This window comes from Dryas octopetala, chromosome 2 (genome assembly GCF_963921425.1).
Source record: "Dryas octopetala chromosome 2, drDryOcto1.1, whole genome shotgun sequence".
In the NCBI taxonomy this organism is placed as follows: Eukaryota; Viridiplantae; Streptophyta; class Magnoliopsida; order Rosales; family Rosaceae; genus Dryas; species Dryas octopetala.
In genome coordinates, this window is record NC_141367.1 from 2,143,124 (window position 1) to 2,160,132 (window position 17,009).

Here is a 17,009-nt window from a genome sequence, read left to right on the forward strand (position 1 = left end):
GAGAGAGAGAAAGGGAGGGGAGGGTGAGGCCGTTGCAGACGGGTAAGGCCGCCACTCGAGGTGGGTTGGGGCAAGGTGGGAAGGGGGATGTGCTGCCATCTACTCATTGTGCCCACTAAAGTGCTAAGTAGACCCACGTAGAATTGTTAAGTGTACCCACCTTGAAGCTTATAAATAAGAAGCCATTTCTCATTTCCAAATCACACCATCACCTTGAGAGCTTCTCTCTCTAAAATTTTTCTCTCTTTCTCTCTCTAAAATTCGTCCATTTCTCTTTCCTGAAACTCCTTAACTTGTTTTCATCATAATTTCTTCATCCGACGTCCGATTCGAGATCTGTTTTTGACCATTTGATCGTGACGCCGAGCCTGACCTTTCTAGATAGTTTCTAGGCCGATACTCTACAAAAATTAGGCTTTCATTATCAAAGGCTAAGGTAAGTCCCTAAACCTAGTTGAAGTTTTGTTGAAATGTTGTTAGAATTTTCTCCTGTTAACTAGACTATTGTTATGTTTGAATTAGAAAACCAAAGTAGTACTGAGGTTTTTCTTGTGGGAAGTCTTCAATCAGGTAACCCAATAACCTGCTTATTTAAATTACTAATTATTTAAGTTTTAGTTATAGTTGAAACGCTATCCGACTTTTGTTAATGGCTTATTTACATCATTGCCCCCTGTAAGATACAATTTTTTTCACTTTGCCCCCTGAAACTTAAATCCTCTCAGTTTGCCACCTAAACTTCACAAAGTTATTGCAAAAGACCCTATGCCGTTAACTCTGTCAATTTTTCCGTTAAAATAGCTGACGTGATACTTATATGGCATGAGTGAGACCCTTTTTTAGTTATGTAAAATCCATGTGGACAAAAAAAAAGAATTTTTAAACTAAAAATAATAAGATCCATGTCAATTTTTTATAATTTTGCTTGTCTACATGGATCTTACATAACTAAAAAAGGGTCTCACTCATGCCATATAGGTGCCATGTCAGCTATTTTAACGGAAAAATTGACAGAATTAACGGCATAGGGTCTTTTGCAACAACTTTGTGAAGTTCAGGTGGCAAATTGAGAGGATTTAAGTTTCAGGGGGCAAAGTGAAAAAAAGTGTATCTTACAAGGGGCAATGATGTGAATAAGCCTTTGTTAATTAATCAACCTAATAATGGATTGAGGAAATATATATTAATTTGAAACGATGTGCTGTCTAGGAAAGTCCATAAGCAAACGGGCGTTGGACACTGGGCTTGATATCCCCCAATCTCCCATGTATTTTTCTGGGCACATCGTAGGGCATTAACTTATCAACCTCCAAGACTTTATTAAAATGAACTTGAGTAGAAACAAAATAGGGGGTTTAGGAATTGAGCCGTTACTTGGTTCCTGAACAAAAGATTCTAATATGACTGTTTGCCTCGGGGTGCGGGGTCATGTTAGATAAAAACCCAGCAAATACAGAGATTGGTCTTAGTAGACCGCTTTCTGAAATTTTTTGGGAACATGACTGAAAGGAAAGGTCACGCTGAAATTCTGTCAAAATTTACTTTTGATTGAATTATTGTCAGACTTTGGACTCCCAGTTACCCAGAGAAGAAGTTAGGACATTAGTGCTGTTAGACAGCATCATCAGGTTAAGCTTGGACTCCAGGTAGGGGGAATCCTCAAACCTTGTCTATGAGACTTTTATTGCATGTATGTATGATAATAAATATTGTTGCGTGCGAAAATGCATTGTTTTTGCTTGTCATATCGTATGGATTTTCGTGTGTTAACTGATTGATGATTTAAAAGCAAAGGGTTGTATTTTTATATCCTTGGGGGTTCGATTCTCTAAACTTCCGGAGGGGATTTGTACAGATGAGCTAGTCGAATGTCCGATAGGGAGGCTAGCTTATGAGGTACTAATCAGAGATGGCTACTCTCGCTATGGTACCAAACTTATTGGTAAGCGTAATTTTTCATTAATGTGTTCGATCATCAGGTAAGTTTCAATTATTGAGTACTCACAAAACGTTTGCGAAAGACTGCATGTTCATACTCAAAGATTGTGGAAATTCAACTATCATTATTGTTGTTGGTTTTTATGGTGAATCTTTTCCAATTGTTTTTGTATTTTGGCCATATATCTATATGTTTATTTTAACCTACTATTTTCAAACTTAGCCGGCCAGAGTCCTCCGAGGGGAAGCTATGAACATATGTAATGCTTATCCTTACTTACTTTCTTGCAGCTGTTCCTGGGTTTGATAATCTTGATTGATCAGTTTAGGCATAGCACTCCTGAATCTTGGTTGGCTTCCGCAATGTCTCTAGGTCCTTTACCATGTTCTTTTGCTACTATCATTGGAACCTTGTTTTCTCTTCTATTATTGTCATTTTCTTTCCGTTAAAGTTGTAATGTATTTTGAACATCTTTAGTATTAAGGTCGGTGTCTTTTGTAAAATATTGTTTAAGGGTCTTTTATGAATCGTCACCCTAACAGGTTGGCTTTTTAATATAAACTAGTTTGAAGTGTGTTTAATTATATTAAATCATGTGTGCAATTTAACTCTGATCCAACTCGTATTCTATCAAACAAAGGGCTTAACTTGTTTAAGAAATCTTAGGATTATAACGTTTGGAATACAAGTATTATATTCTCGGGAACTTTTAAGATGGGTGCCGCTATGGCGATCCTAGGTTGGGATGTTACAAAGGGAAGTATCTTTCAAAGAGAAATTAGTCAAAAATTGATGGACTACAAAGTACAAACACTGATTAAAAAACAATGAAAAACAATTGTTTGCACAGTTTCTAATAATAAATTAAATCATGTTTTAGATAAGGGAATTTTTTTAAAAAAATAGGATACATAATTGTGGTTAATCCTATTTTATAATACAAATTTAGGGTTGTGTTGATGAAATACACTTATTTAAGGTTTATATCAATGTGGGACGATCTGTCACTTCCATCAAGATCTTCGTTTAAAAAAGACCACGTGCCGACATATTTTCATTGAAAAAATTGACAATTCTCCTCAAAATATTAAGAAAATTAAAATTAAAACTAAAAAGAACAATAAAGAAGAGGGAGATGGCAGCACATCCCCCTTCCCACCTTGCCCCAACCCACCTCGAGTGGCGGCCTTACCCGTCTGCAACGGCCTCACCCTCCCCTCCCTTTCTCTCTCTCTCTCTCTCTCTCTCTCTCTCTCTCTCTCTCTTTCTCTCTCTCTCCATCTCTCCCTCCATTCCTCTCTTTAAAAGTTTTTAAGTAAGAAATAAAATTAAAGTTTTTCCCTAATCAATTAGGAAACTCACGTCAACACTCCCTCTCAAGTTGTTGCATACACATCACACATGCCCATCCTTGTTAGGATGAAAATGCCTGGGAGGAGATGCCTCCTATCCCTGGCACAAAGCCTAATGATTGATCATGGTCGTTGATTGCTAGGCTGCCTCCTGCTAATGCTTGCTTGCCTATTTTGCTAGGAGACCAAAAAATGGAGAATGGTTGAAGAGGTGTGTTTTCATGATGGGTTGGTAATTGATCATAGAAGAAAAAGTTCAGCCTGGCTTCGTCCTTGTCTCAACCCTTCTTCCTCCACACACTACAGCCTCCACATACATACGAACAGCAGATACGTACAGAAGATCAGTATATATGTACTGGAATTGACAAAAGAATTAATGTCAAAATATTAGACACTATCAGATCTAGCAACCAAACAATAAAAGTGGTGATTAATCAAACCCTTTTTCATCTTGACTTTCTACAGCTATCCCTAAAAACTTGTGTATATTAGGTGATGTTGATGTTGTTGTTTTGTTTGTCAATTGCATTGTCATTTTGAGGCTGACTAAACTTTCAAATTTTTTCTGTAAAGAAATAAAAACTGGACGGGATGAGTGAATTTCATTACTAAACAAAAACATGTACACCTAGTTACACATGATCATCATTCGTCAAATATATATCTAATCAATTGCCCAAATTTAAAAATGAAAAATGAAAAATAGGAAATGAACTTTGATTTTGCAAGTCTCCAGTACCATACTATATCTAGGTCATTCTTAGGGTTCTTAGAAGGAAAGCTGATCATGGTTGGCTGGGTCTTTTCCCTATCTCTTCTTTCCAATGTCTCCATCTTATTGCAGCTTTATTGTCCAAAGGGGCTATTATCAGCATATCCCTCTCTGCCACAAAATCTTCCATCGTTTTTTCTTGGAACTTGATGAAGTTGTCCATGAAACAAGTATGAAACAAGTATAAATCAAACAATTTCTCCGACCTATGGCCATAAGGAGTATGAAACAAGTATAAATCAAACAAATCATAAGAACTACAGGGTTTTCCAATATCGAACCAACATACGAGTCCTAATTTTCTCTAGTCAACCGTATTCTATTAACACATCCAGTTACCTGTATCTGTGTTCCACTACATTTGAAGAATTAACATATGACTGCTTCACCTTGCCACGTTCCCCCTACTGCAGTCTCTCAAAATTTTCTTCCTCCAACCCAGAAGGAAGGGGAGAGCTCAGCTGTCTCCTCCAGTAACTCATCATATGCCTTCTTCTTCCATGTCTGAAATTCTGTTTCATGAAGAAAAGAAGAAACTATCAGATCCAGCAACCAAACAATAAAAATGGTAATTATTAATCAAACCTTAACAACACAGACTGAATAAAGGGCTGTTTAATTAGGGATATCTATACATACCTCTGGTAAATCATTGATCTGATGTTGATGAAGATTCTTCAGATTCCAGTTCTCCATCAGCGTCATCTTCATCTTCATCTTCAATATTACACAACCCAATCTGCTCCATCTCCTTTAATCCCCAAACATACTGTAAGTGAGGTCATTTGTGCACAAAACCACCTCAGCCTTTGTCGATATATAGATAGGATTTAAGTCCAAACCAATGGATTTCCACAGTTTTAGAAAACAATGGGATGTTAGCTTTCTGGTTTCAATTATCCACGTCTTCATGCTCCTATAACTGTTTTTCAAGTGTACGTGTACTATTTAGAAAATCTCTTAAATTTGTCTTGCTATTTGAATAGGGATTAAAAAAAAAAAAAAGGTAATAGTGGAAAATAGGGATGACAAATTTTGACACAACACGATAACATGACTCGAACCCGACACAAAGTTAGCGGGTTTGGATTAGCCATTTCTTGACACGAATACGAATATGACACAACCCGCTAACTACAAATAATAAACGGGTCGGGTTACTATCAAACAATGTAACACAATACTTGTAACACGCTAAACACGTTTAACTATTATTATATGAAGAAAATGGATAATATTTCTCATTTTTTAAATATGTATTATATGACCTATTGTAAAATTATGACTTATTTATATATGGTTTTATTAGTATTATGATTAAAAATGTTTTTAATGTTTTAAATGTAATGCATAAGTAACTACTTTGGTTTAAAAATACAAGAAGTTATGTTTGATCGAGTTTTGGTTCATGAGAAATAGGGGTCAACCCAAAAATGACACGATTATAAATGAGTTGAGTTAGAGTTGAGTCACTTGGCACGATTAATTAAACGGGTCGGATTAAGGTTGAAAAATATTTAACACAAACATGAATTTGACATGACACAACCCATTGCCAGCCCTAGTGCATGGAAATGTACACCGAAATTCTTTGTTTTTGTTTTTGCTTGCTGAGTACTTTAACTTTTTTTTCTAAAACTTGTAAAATGTTATGGAATTTAAATTTCTCAATGAAATTTGTCTTCCTTATGTAAAAATCTGATAGCCAGACAAAACAGGTTATATTCTAAAAGAAGAAAATCCATATTGAGGTTATTATGTTAAATTGTTAAATACTATCAAACAATAATAAATAATGATCTAGAATGTATGTATGAAATTGCATCTTTATATATCAAATTTAGAAAAATAAAATAAATAAAACTTGAAGTTAATTTAAATAAATTAATGTTGAAAACAAGAGCAAATGTTAATGAAAATTAAGAAAACTAAAATTGCATGGACGAGGTTTGTGCATGGATGGAGTACGTGCATGGTAATGTACGTATTAGGACTAAAGTTTTTCAATTTTACTACGCGTCATTGTTTGTTTGATCAATTAATCTGTTTTACAACCAAAATTATTCTTTGTTTTTTTTTTCTTGCTTGATGAGTACTTTTACTTTTTTGTTTCTAAAACTTGTAAAATGTTATGAAATTTGTCTTCCTTGTGTAAAAATCCGATAGTCAAACAAAACAGGTAATATTCTAAAAGAAAAAAAAATCATATTTGGATCATTATGTTGAATTGTTAAATACTATATGATGATAATAAATAGTGATCTAGAATGCACGTGTGAAATTGCATTTCATATATCAAATTTTGAAAAATTAAGCTAGAAGTTGAAGTAGATTAATGTTAAAAGCTGGAAAAAATGTTAATGAAAATTAAGAAAACTAAAAGTGTATGGACGGAGTACGTGCATGGCCATGTACGTATTAAGATTAAGCTTTTCAATTTTACTACGCTTCATTGCTTGCTTGATCAATGAATCCATTTACAAATTAATATGCACGGTTGTTTTCCTAAAATACTTTCAACCCTTTGACTCTTTGGTTAATTGTCAATTTTGCCAATGAAAATATGTCACGTGACACTGGCACGTGGTCTTTTTTAAACGAAAATCTTGACAGAGGTGACAGATTATCCCACATTGATACAAAATTTTAAATAAGTGTCCTTCAACAACACAACCTTAAATATGTATCTTGAAACAAGTATGTATCCTATTTTTTAAAACATCCCTTATCTAAAACATGAGTTAATTTAAGGTCCGTTGACTTTAGGTACCAAATTGTAATATTTTTTCATTTTAACTACCAAAACATTTATGTCATTTCACTATAGATATTAAATTTTTTTTTTAGGTACTAACTTTAAAAAATATGATTATGTCGAGTTGTAACTGTCTAACAGTACTAACTTTTTGGTGATTTTTTATTTTTTCAATATTTACAAGACTTAAACTTTAATGTTTAGTCTCTGGGTTATAGGACTTCATCCCCCAAATCTAAATCAAAAGTATTAAACTCTTATAAAGTTTGAACTTTTATTAATTTGAAATAGTACGTCACAACTGTATAACAAACTAATTTGTAACCGGCCTAATCCAAAATGTCTTGCTCTAGGTTAATAGCTAAACTAAAAAAAAAAAATTAGTATCTTGCTTCTTTACTAAAAAAATATTGATATTTAGTATTTAATCCTAATTTTTTAATTAATTTATTATTTGAAATTGTGCAAAAAATTGTTTTTCATTGTTAAATTATTCAGTGTTTGTACTTTTTAGTACATCAATTTGTGACTGATTTTTCTTGTTTGAAAAAATTGTACGAGACTAGTAGTGAATGTGCAGCTGCAATCTAGCTACATTTCAATGTAAACGCCAAGAGTCCTACAAACAGACTTTATAAATCAAAATTCACTTTATTCTGTTTTTGTCACTCATAGTTTCAGTTAATTCTCACTTTACCACTCAGATGTTTATTTTCCACACTTTACCACCTACGACTATTATCCGGTCTCACTTTACCTTTTTCCATCCATTCCGTCACCCAAGCCGTCAAAAATGCTGACGAGGTAAAATGAGACTTGAGAAATAATTGTAAGTGGTAAAGTGAGACAAATAAATATTTGAATAGTAAAGTGGGAATCAACTAAAACTACTTGTGGTAAAAACATGATTAAGTCATCAAAATTCCAAAATACCATAATATAAACACATTTATTTATTTATTTATACACTTAATTTGATATAAAAACAGTACTATCCTTGTCATTATTTGCCAAATAGTTGAATTGTTTCATATGTGGAACCTCGTTAGCAACAAGCCAAAGGAGATAGGAAGCCTGGTTAATAGCTGATCCAATAGACAAAAGGTTTGATGTAGTAGCACATGAAATCCTCACAGAACCAAGGAGAGGGAACAACAAACAATGAAGTTGACCAAGAATCCCGCATTTCTTCTTTTCAAAATAGTATTCTTTTTCTACTCTAATGGTAAGACTACTATGACTAGGGTATGACCCATGTCGAGAGGCCATTGTTGGGCAGCAAACGCTTGGGAGAGGAGATGCTTTCCCATCCCAAGCACAAAGCCTGTAATGATTGATCGTAGCAGCTGATTGCTAGGCTGCCTCCTGCTAATTCCCCCTTGCCTGTTTTGCTAGGACACCAAAAATGGAGAATGGTGGAGGAGGTGTGTTTACATGATGGGTTGGTAATTGAGCAGAGATGCAAAAGTTCATCCTCCAACCTAGTAGTATCACATGGCAACCTCACAAAACCAAGGAGCTAGAGGGAACAACAAACAATGAAGCCGACCAAGAATCCCACATTTCTTCCTTTCAAAATAGTGTTGCGCACTTTTCAACTCTAATGGTAATACTACTATGACTAGGGTATGAATCATAAGAGGCCATTGTTGGGCTGCAAACGCTTGGGAGGAGATGCCTTCCATCCCTACTGCAACGCCTGTAATGACTGATCATAGCCACTAATTCCAAGGCTGCCTCCTGTTAATACCCCTTTTCCTATTTTGCTAGGACACCAAAAATGGAGAATGGTGGAAGAGGTGTGTTTACATGATGGGTTGATAATTGAGCAGAGATGAAAAAGTTCATCCTGGTTCCGTCCCTGCCTCAACCTTTCTTCCTCCACACTACACCCTCCACATCTGCTTGTCTGACAGTTCTACAACATACACAAACGTACAACAGATCAGTATGTACTGGAATTGACAAAAGAATTAATGTCAAAATACTAGAGACTATCATATCTAGCAACCAAACAATAAAAGTGGTGATTAATCAAACCCCTTCTTCTTCTTGACTTTCTACAGCTACCCCAAAAACTTTTGTATATTAAATTCATTTTAGGTGATGTTGATGTTGCAGATTTGTTTGTCAATTGCATAGTCATTTAGAGGCTGACTAAACTTTCAAACTTTTTTGTAAAGAAATAAAAACTGGATTGGATGAGTGAATTTCATTAAACAAAAAAAAAATATATATATATATATACACCAAGTTACACATGATCATCATTCATCAAATATATCTAACCAATTCCCCAGTCTCCGATACCATACCTGATCATCATGACCAGTTGTATCTAGGTCATTCTTAGGGTTCCCGGAAGGAGAGCTAGTCATGGCCGGGTGATCTTTTCCCTGTCTCTTCCAAGTTCCATTCAATGCCTCCGCCTCATTGCAGCTTTATTGTCCAAAGGGGCTATTATCAGCATATATATCCTTCTCTGCCACAAAATCTTCCATCTCTTTTGCTTGGAACTTGATGAAGTTGTCAATTTCCTCCAACCTATGGCCATAAGGAGTATGAAACAAGTATAAATCAAACAAATTAGAAGCACTACATGGCTTTCCAATATCGAACCTGCATACGAATCCTAAATTTCTCTAGTCAATCATATTCTTTTAACACATCCAGTTACCTGTATCTATGTTCCACTACATTTGAAGGATTAACATATGACTGCTTCACCTTGCCACGTTCCTCTTGCTGCAGCCTCTCAAAATGTTCTTCCTCCAACCCAGAAAGAGGGGGAGAGCTCGGCTGTCTCTTCTAGTAGCTCATCATATGTCTTCTTCTTCAATGTCTGAAATTTTGTTAAAATCAAGAAAAGAAGAGACTATCAGAATCAGATCCAGCAACCAAATAATAAAAATGGAAAATAATCAAACCCTAACAACACATACTGAAGAAAGAGCTGGTTAATTAGGGATATCCATACATACTTCTGGTAAATCATTGATCCAATGTTGATGAAGATTCTTGAGATTCAAGTTCTCCATCTGCACCGTCTTCATCTTCATCTTCATCTTCCACATTACACAATCTAATCTGCTCCATCTCTTTTAATCCCCAAACATACTATAAGTGAGGTCGTTTGTGCATAAAACCACATCATCCTTTGTCTATTTATAGATAGGATTTGAGTCCAAACCAATGGGCTTCCACAATTTTGGAAAACAATGGGCTTTTAGCTTTATGGTTTTGTTTGTACATGTCTTCCTCCTCCTGTTTTGCAAGTGTACGTGTATCAATGTAATTTTTTTCTTTTTTCTATTGCTTATTGTTTAGAAAATCTCTTAAATTTGTAATTCTATTTGAATGGGGGCAAAAAAAAAAAGTACTATTAGAAAATATGGTTGGTAAATTTTGACACGATTGGAACCCAACACGAAGTTAGCGAGTTTGGGTTTTCCATTTCGATCTTGACACGAACACGAACACGAATATGACACAACCCACTAAACACGAATAATAAACGGGTCGGGTTAGTTTCAAATAGTGTAACACGATTATGACACACTAAACATGTTTAATCAGTATTATATGAAGAAAGTGAATAATTTATGTCATTTTTTAATATGTATTATATGACCTAGAAATTATTTGACTTATTTGTATATGGTTTTATTAGTATTCTGATTAAGTATGTTTTTTATGTTTTAAAGGTAATGCATAAGTAACTACTTTGGTTTAAAAATACAAGAAATTATGTTTAAGTTTTGGTTCACAAGATCTATGGGTCAACTCAAAAACGACACGATTATAAACGTTTTGGGTTAGGGTTGAGTCACTTGCGAGTTTCACTTTTGCCCAAGTCCATAAATTAAGCAATAGAGAGTATATAAATATTTTTTTTCATACAAATGAAGAGTTAGCTATATACAACACATCAAGATTCACAAGCACAAATCTGCAAACAAGTTAGCAATGAATTCCAACTAATTGAATAGTTAATTTCCCTAAATGAGCTGCATACATAGTTGTAATTTTCAATTCCATCGCAACTGGCTGGTTGCAAATGGTTGCTTACAAGCATGGCAAACAAAAAATGTACCTAGCAGTCATCTAGTCTCAAAAGGGTTGATCATGAACAATGCAACAAATCAGGACATATTTCAAGATGCATTCAGCGCTTATAGAACACTAATTATCGGCTACAATTGCTATCCATAGCATCCCCAAATTTCGTAATACGGTCAAATTCAACTGGTAAGCTACTCACAATAGCTTTGAAGTTTTGTGTTCTTGTTAGACTAAATACATATAATTTTTCGCAGAGTTTTTTCAATTTGTTGACAAAAAAAAAAAAAAACAAAAAATGGCATTGAGCTAGGCTCGGACCACCCCATCTCGGAAGCATGGCTATGAAATGGACACAAATATTACCCATTCCCACGCTGGTTTAATCAAACACCCCCTAGGATAAATTTATAGACAAGAAGCAAGAACGAAATTTGAAATACTAACCTAGCAAGAGCAGCGTACTGTGGCAACTTTACATACAAATGAGGCAAGGGATGGAGATTCACCTCTACTTTATTGTTGCATATGGAGGTAAGCACGATTTCCTCACTATCTGCAGTGAGAGTCTTTGCCCCAACCCTTATGTTCTGTGTGTAGTTGCAAATCTAGTGGCAGCTGGGATTGCTTGTTGGGCCTTGGGCCTTGACACTATAAAAGGTTGATCATTGATGGACAAAGCAACACAGCAACATAGTGGGGGGATTAGTGGCATTTCTTAATTTTGGAATTAATAAATCAAACCATCATTTATCCAACTTTTGTAATTTAGTTGGTAGTTGTACCTATAACAAAAGCTAGTTGATATATCAATTAAGCCACATTTTGGGCAAAAGGGTAAAATTATATTTAATGTACACCCACTAATATGGTGTTGCTTAGCAAAGTTAAATAAGCATCATGAAAATTTGACAAATGTTTCAAGTAATAGCAACATAAGGGGAGCTAGTTGCCATCCTAGGGTGGTTATTGCTCAAATTTATTGTAGGATTGACACGATTAATTAAATAGTTTGGGTTATGGTTGACTAGTATTTAACACAAATATGAAATGACATGACACAAATCCAATATGACATGACCCATTGCTCGCCCTAATGGAAAAGTACACCGAAATTAGTCTTTGTTTTTTTTTTCTTGTTGCTTGCTGAGTACTTTAACTTTTTTTTTTTTTCTAAAACTTGTAAAATGTTATGGAATTTAAATTTCTCAATGAAATTTGCCTTCCTTGTGTAAAAATCCAATAGTCAGACAAAATATGTAATATTCTAAAAGAAGAAAATCCATACTTGGGTCATTATATATGTTAAATTTTTAAATACTATGAAACAATAATAAATAATGATCTAGAATGTATGTATGAAATTGCATCTTCATATATCAAATTTTGAAAAATAAAATAAATAAAACTAGAAGTTGAAATAAATTAATGTTGAAAGCTGGAACAAATAGTAATGAAAATTAAGAAAAGTAAAAGTGCATGGACGAAGTACGTGCGTGGACGGAGTACGTGCATGGCCATGTACGTATTAGGACTAAAGTTTTTTATTTTTACTATGCGTCATTCTTTGTTTGATCAATTAATTAATCCGTTTATAAATACTCCCGGTTGTTTTCCTATAATACTTTCAACTCTTTGACTCTTTGGTTAATTAAGCTTTGTTTTTCGTGATATCTGTCTATTTTTCTGTTGAGAGAATCCTTATAATTGTTTCGATTTCGAAACAACAAAATTAAGTTAATTGCCTAATTTTTAATAAGGACATATAGAAAAATAGGGGCACAAAATAGATCACACGCTGAGCACCATTGAAGATTGACTAAAGCACTAGCAATGAAAGGGGCACCATTACAGTCTCGAATGATAAATCCTCCGGCCAGCAGTCTAACTAACAGAACCATCAACGTTCAACAACTTAACAAAAGGAGAATCCAGTGGGTGTTATTTGATAGATGGATGAGTGTGAGTAAAGGTATTGGAAGAGAGGGGAGTTTCATCCTAAAAACATCAGCCCCATAGAAGCTGCAACTCGAAGAGCTTTAGCCATATGTGGTGGGTGATCTTTTAAAAATAAAATTATTTCATTAGTTGATTATAAGAATTTTTCAGAGAATAAGGGAGTAATAATATGAACCATAAGTCATAGGAGCCCACTAGGGCCAGCCCATAGGAGTTTTACAACTAGCAATGGAACCTCAAACAACTGCAAATGGATAATGAATAAAAAGATGATCCTTGGTTCGTCAGAAGCTTGGCAAAGATCTTTGAACATAATTACGGGTGTGCAATTTAATTTTCTCAAAAAAATTTATTCAGTCAGTATCATTATCTAAAACATAAGTTTATTTATTATTGAAAAATGTGCAAACAATCGTTTTTCATTGTTATTTTCTTCAGTGTTTATAGTCCTTCAATTTATGATTGATTTTTTTTAAAGAAAAATGTACAAGACCTAGCAGTGAGTGTGTAGCTGCAGTCTAGCTACATTTCATTGTCAACGCCAACAATCCTAAAAATACAGTATATAAATCAAAATGCCAACATACCAAAATATAAGCACATTTATTTATATTCTTAATTTTGATATAAACCCAAAAATCATACCCATATTAAGCTAAACTCATATTGTTCATATAGAGGTGCGAAAAACACACTTCAATAATCAATACTACTACACTTGGGCTTATGATGTTAATAAAAAATGTATACATCAGAACTATACCCACAGTAGATTTCAGTTTCATCCACATCATGAACAATAGAAACCGTGGAACCCTCACAGCTGAATTTAATAATATGAGAAGCAAGCTTCAATATTTCATCATCACCCTCATGAAAACATACACAATTTGTGATGTCAAAAAACCACAAGCTCTTTGCAGTTCTGCAGTAATGTTTAAGAGCTCCCTCATCATACGTGCCTTTCTCAAGCTCAACTGCTTAAGATTAGGCAGGAAGTTGACAATTGCCATTGCCCTGTCACAATGAATATAGACATTAAACGACTAAAATTTTTGAGTGAATGCTAATTAATCTGTGACAGAATTTCCTCTAAATCATAGCTGCCCCCAAATAACAACCACTCCAAATGTTTCCACTTGACAGTAAGTTGAAGGATTAATCTTGACTAATCAAAGAGTAAAAAGCTGGGCAATTCTAGAACATTGAGGTCCGTACACCTGCCAAAAAGGTTTACCATCACTCCGGACACCTGCCGAAACAATTTACCATATATTACTGATTTACAAACAAAGAAAATGAATAAATAGTAAAACAATGATTAGCTCTAGGGGTGGGCACGGTCCAGTATAGTTCAGTTTGAGGGCCAAATCATGCACTGGACTGGTGGAGGTTATCCAGTCTGGTCCAGTGCTGAGAACTGTACGTTTTGCACCAAAATTAGACCAAACTGAACTGTAACAGTTCCAGTTTGGTCCGGTGCACTGTTTTGGATTGGACCAAAAATTGCACTGCACCAAGCCACCAAACTCACAATCAGAATCACAATTCATAACCCCAAATCAACCAAGAAATGAAGAAACAAACCATTGTAAAATACGACACTGAAACACCATTTGATTGAATACATACATCCCAGAGAAAAATTTCTAATGAAAAACAAAACCCAAATTGGATTTGACAACAACAATCAGTTGACTTTACTGTAAAATCAGTAAATCCCTAACCCCTAACTCAAAATCAGTAAATCCCTAACCCCAAATCAAACCCCTAACCCAAAATCAGTAATACTGTAATAGAGTGAGATATGAGAGACGAGAGATGAGCGTCTGCGACTATGTGAAAATGGCGGTTCTCACAAACCCATAGCTCATGGATCGAACCTCTCTTCTTCTTCCTCCAAAATCAAGATCGAGAGGGGAGATCGAGAGGCGCTCAGAGAGTGAGTTACTATATGAAAATGGCGGTTCTCACAGACCCATAGCTCATGGATCGAACCTCTCTTCGTCTTCCTCCAAAATCGAGATCGAGAGGGGAGATCGAGAGGCGCTGAGAGAGTGAGAGATCGAGAGCTAGATTGAGAGGCGCTGAGAGAGTGAGAGATCGAGAGGCGCTGAGAAAGTGAGAGATCGAGAGCTAGCTGGGTGTTTGAGAGATCGAGAGCTGGCTGGGTCGGTGAGAAAGTGAGAAGTCTGACTGTCTGAGAGAGTGAGAGAGTGAGAACTGAAGTCTGGGTTGGTGAATGAGCATATCGAAAGCTAATTGAGTGACTGGGTGAGAACTGAGAAGAAGAGATGAGATCGCGTCGCGACTTGGCTGAGAAAGTGAGAACTGAGAAGTCTGAGAGAGTGGTTGGGTGGGTTGGGTACTTGGGTGTTTGTCTGTTTGAGTTTGACTGTGTTTGACTGTGTTTGACTGTTTGTGTTTATGTTTGTGTGTAATTGTAATTTGTTTGTGTCATTGTGTGTTTAATTTAACAGTTTATGTGTAATTGACTAATTGTAAATTGTAATTGTAATTGAAATTTGTTTAATTGGGGTTTCAAGTTTTCAACTTTCAATTGAGGTTATATACTTATTACTTATATATGTATAGCGTAATTAATATAATTTATGGTATATGGTAATAATTGTATTAGAGTATAGTTGACAATGAGTCTAATTGGGGTTTCAAGTTTTCAACTTTCAATTGGGGTTATATACTTATATATGTATAGAGTAATTAATATAGTTTAGGGTATACGGTTATAATTGTATTAGGGTATAGAGTTATAGTTGACTATGAGTCTAGTTAGGGTTTCATTAGGGTTTCAATTGAGGTTTCAACTTTCAATTGGGGTTATATACTTATATAGTTATATATGTTATATATTTATTACTTGTATATGTATAGAGTAATTAATATAGTTTAGGGTATATGGTTATAATTGTATTAGGGTATAGTTAACTATGAGTCTAATTGGGGTTTCATGTTTTCAACTTTCAATTGGGGTTTCAAGTTTTCAACTTTCAATTTGGGTTATATACTTATATAGTTATATATGTTATATACTTACTACTTATTACTTATATATGTATAGAGTAATTAATATAGTTTAGGGTATATGGTTATAATTGTACTAGGGTATAGGGTTATAGTTGACTATGAGTCTAATTGGGGTTTTAAGTTTTCAACTTTCAATTGGGCTTATACTTATATAGCTATATACGTTATATACTTATTACTTATATATGTATAGAGTAATTAATATAGTTTAGGATAGATGGTTATAATTGTATTAGGGTATAGGGTTATAGTTGACTATGTGACTTAATTGGGGTTTCAAGTTTTCAACTTTCAATTGGGTTATAGGGTTTAGGGTATATAAAATATATTTTAGGGTCTAAAATATAGCTAGGGTAATATTAATTTTATTATCTAAAATGAATGTAAAAATGTGTATAAATATTAAATATGTATAAAAAAACTAATATATATTAATTATCCGGTCCGGTCCGGTCCAATCCGGTTTTGTGAAGTGTGAAACCGGAATCGGAACCGAATTGAACGGGTCCGGTCCAGTTTGGTCCCGATGTTGACTTTTTTTGTCAACACGATTTTTTGGGTTTTTACCGGTGCGGTCCGGCCGATTTTTCCGGTGCACGGTTTAAATGCCCACCCCGAATTAGCTCTCCTTACCTACAAGGAGTCATTCCTCATTACTAGGGGTGGGAATGGGTCGGTTTTTACCCGACAATCGACCCATTACCAACCCGATTTTCTGAGCCGATATGCAACCAACAACAGACCCACGGATGTTGGTTCGGACTTGGTTGTGAATATGTGTAAAAGTCGGGCAACCGACTCGACCTATAGCAAAGAACTTTGGGTAATGGTGAATTTTGGGCCTTTTGAAGTTGGGCTGTGAGGTGTGTGCGTGTGTGAGAGTGGAAACACCACAGTCCAAAAATGCCCTGGCCTCCTTATGATCTCTATGAGGCCTCCCTCTGTCAACCTCTCATCACTTTTGCTGGCAAGGACGCCAGCAAAGCTCTAGCGAAGATGACCAAGAACGATGAAGACATCTCGGAGAGGAAGATCGGGGAAGGAGAAGGAGAAGGCCTCTAAGCCCAACCTCAAAGGCCTCTAGGAGAAGGAGATCGATGTCCTCACCGATTGGGAGAAGAAGTT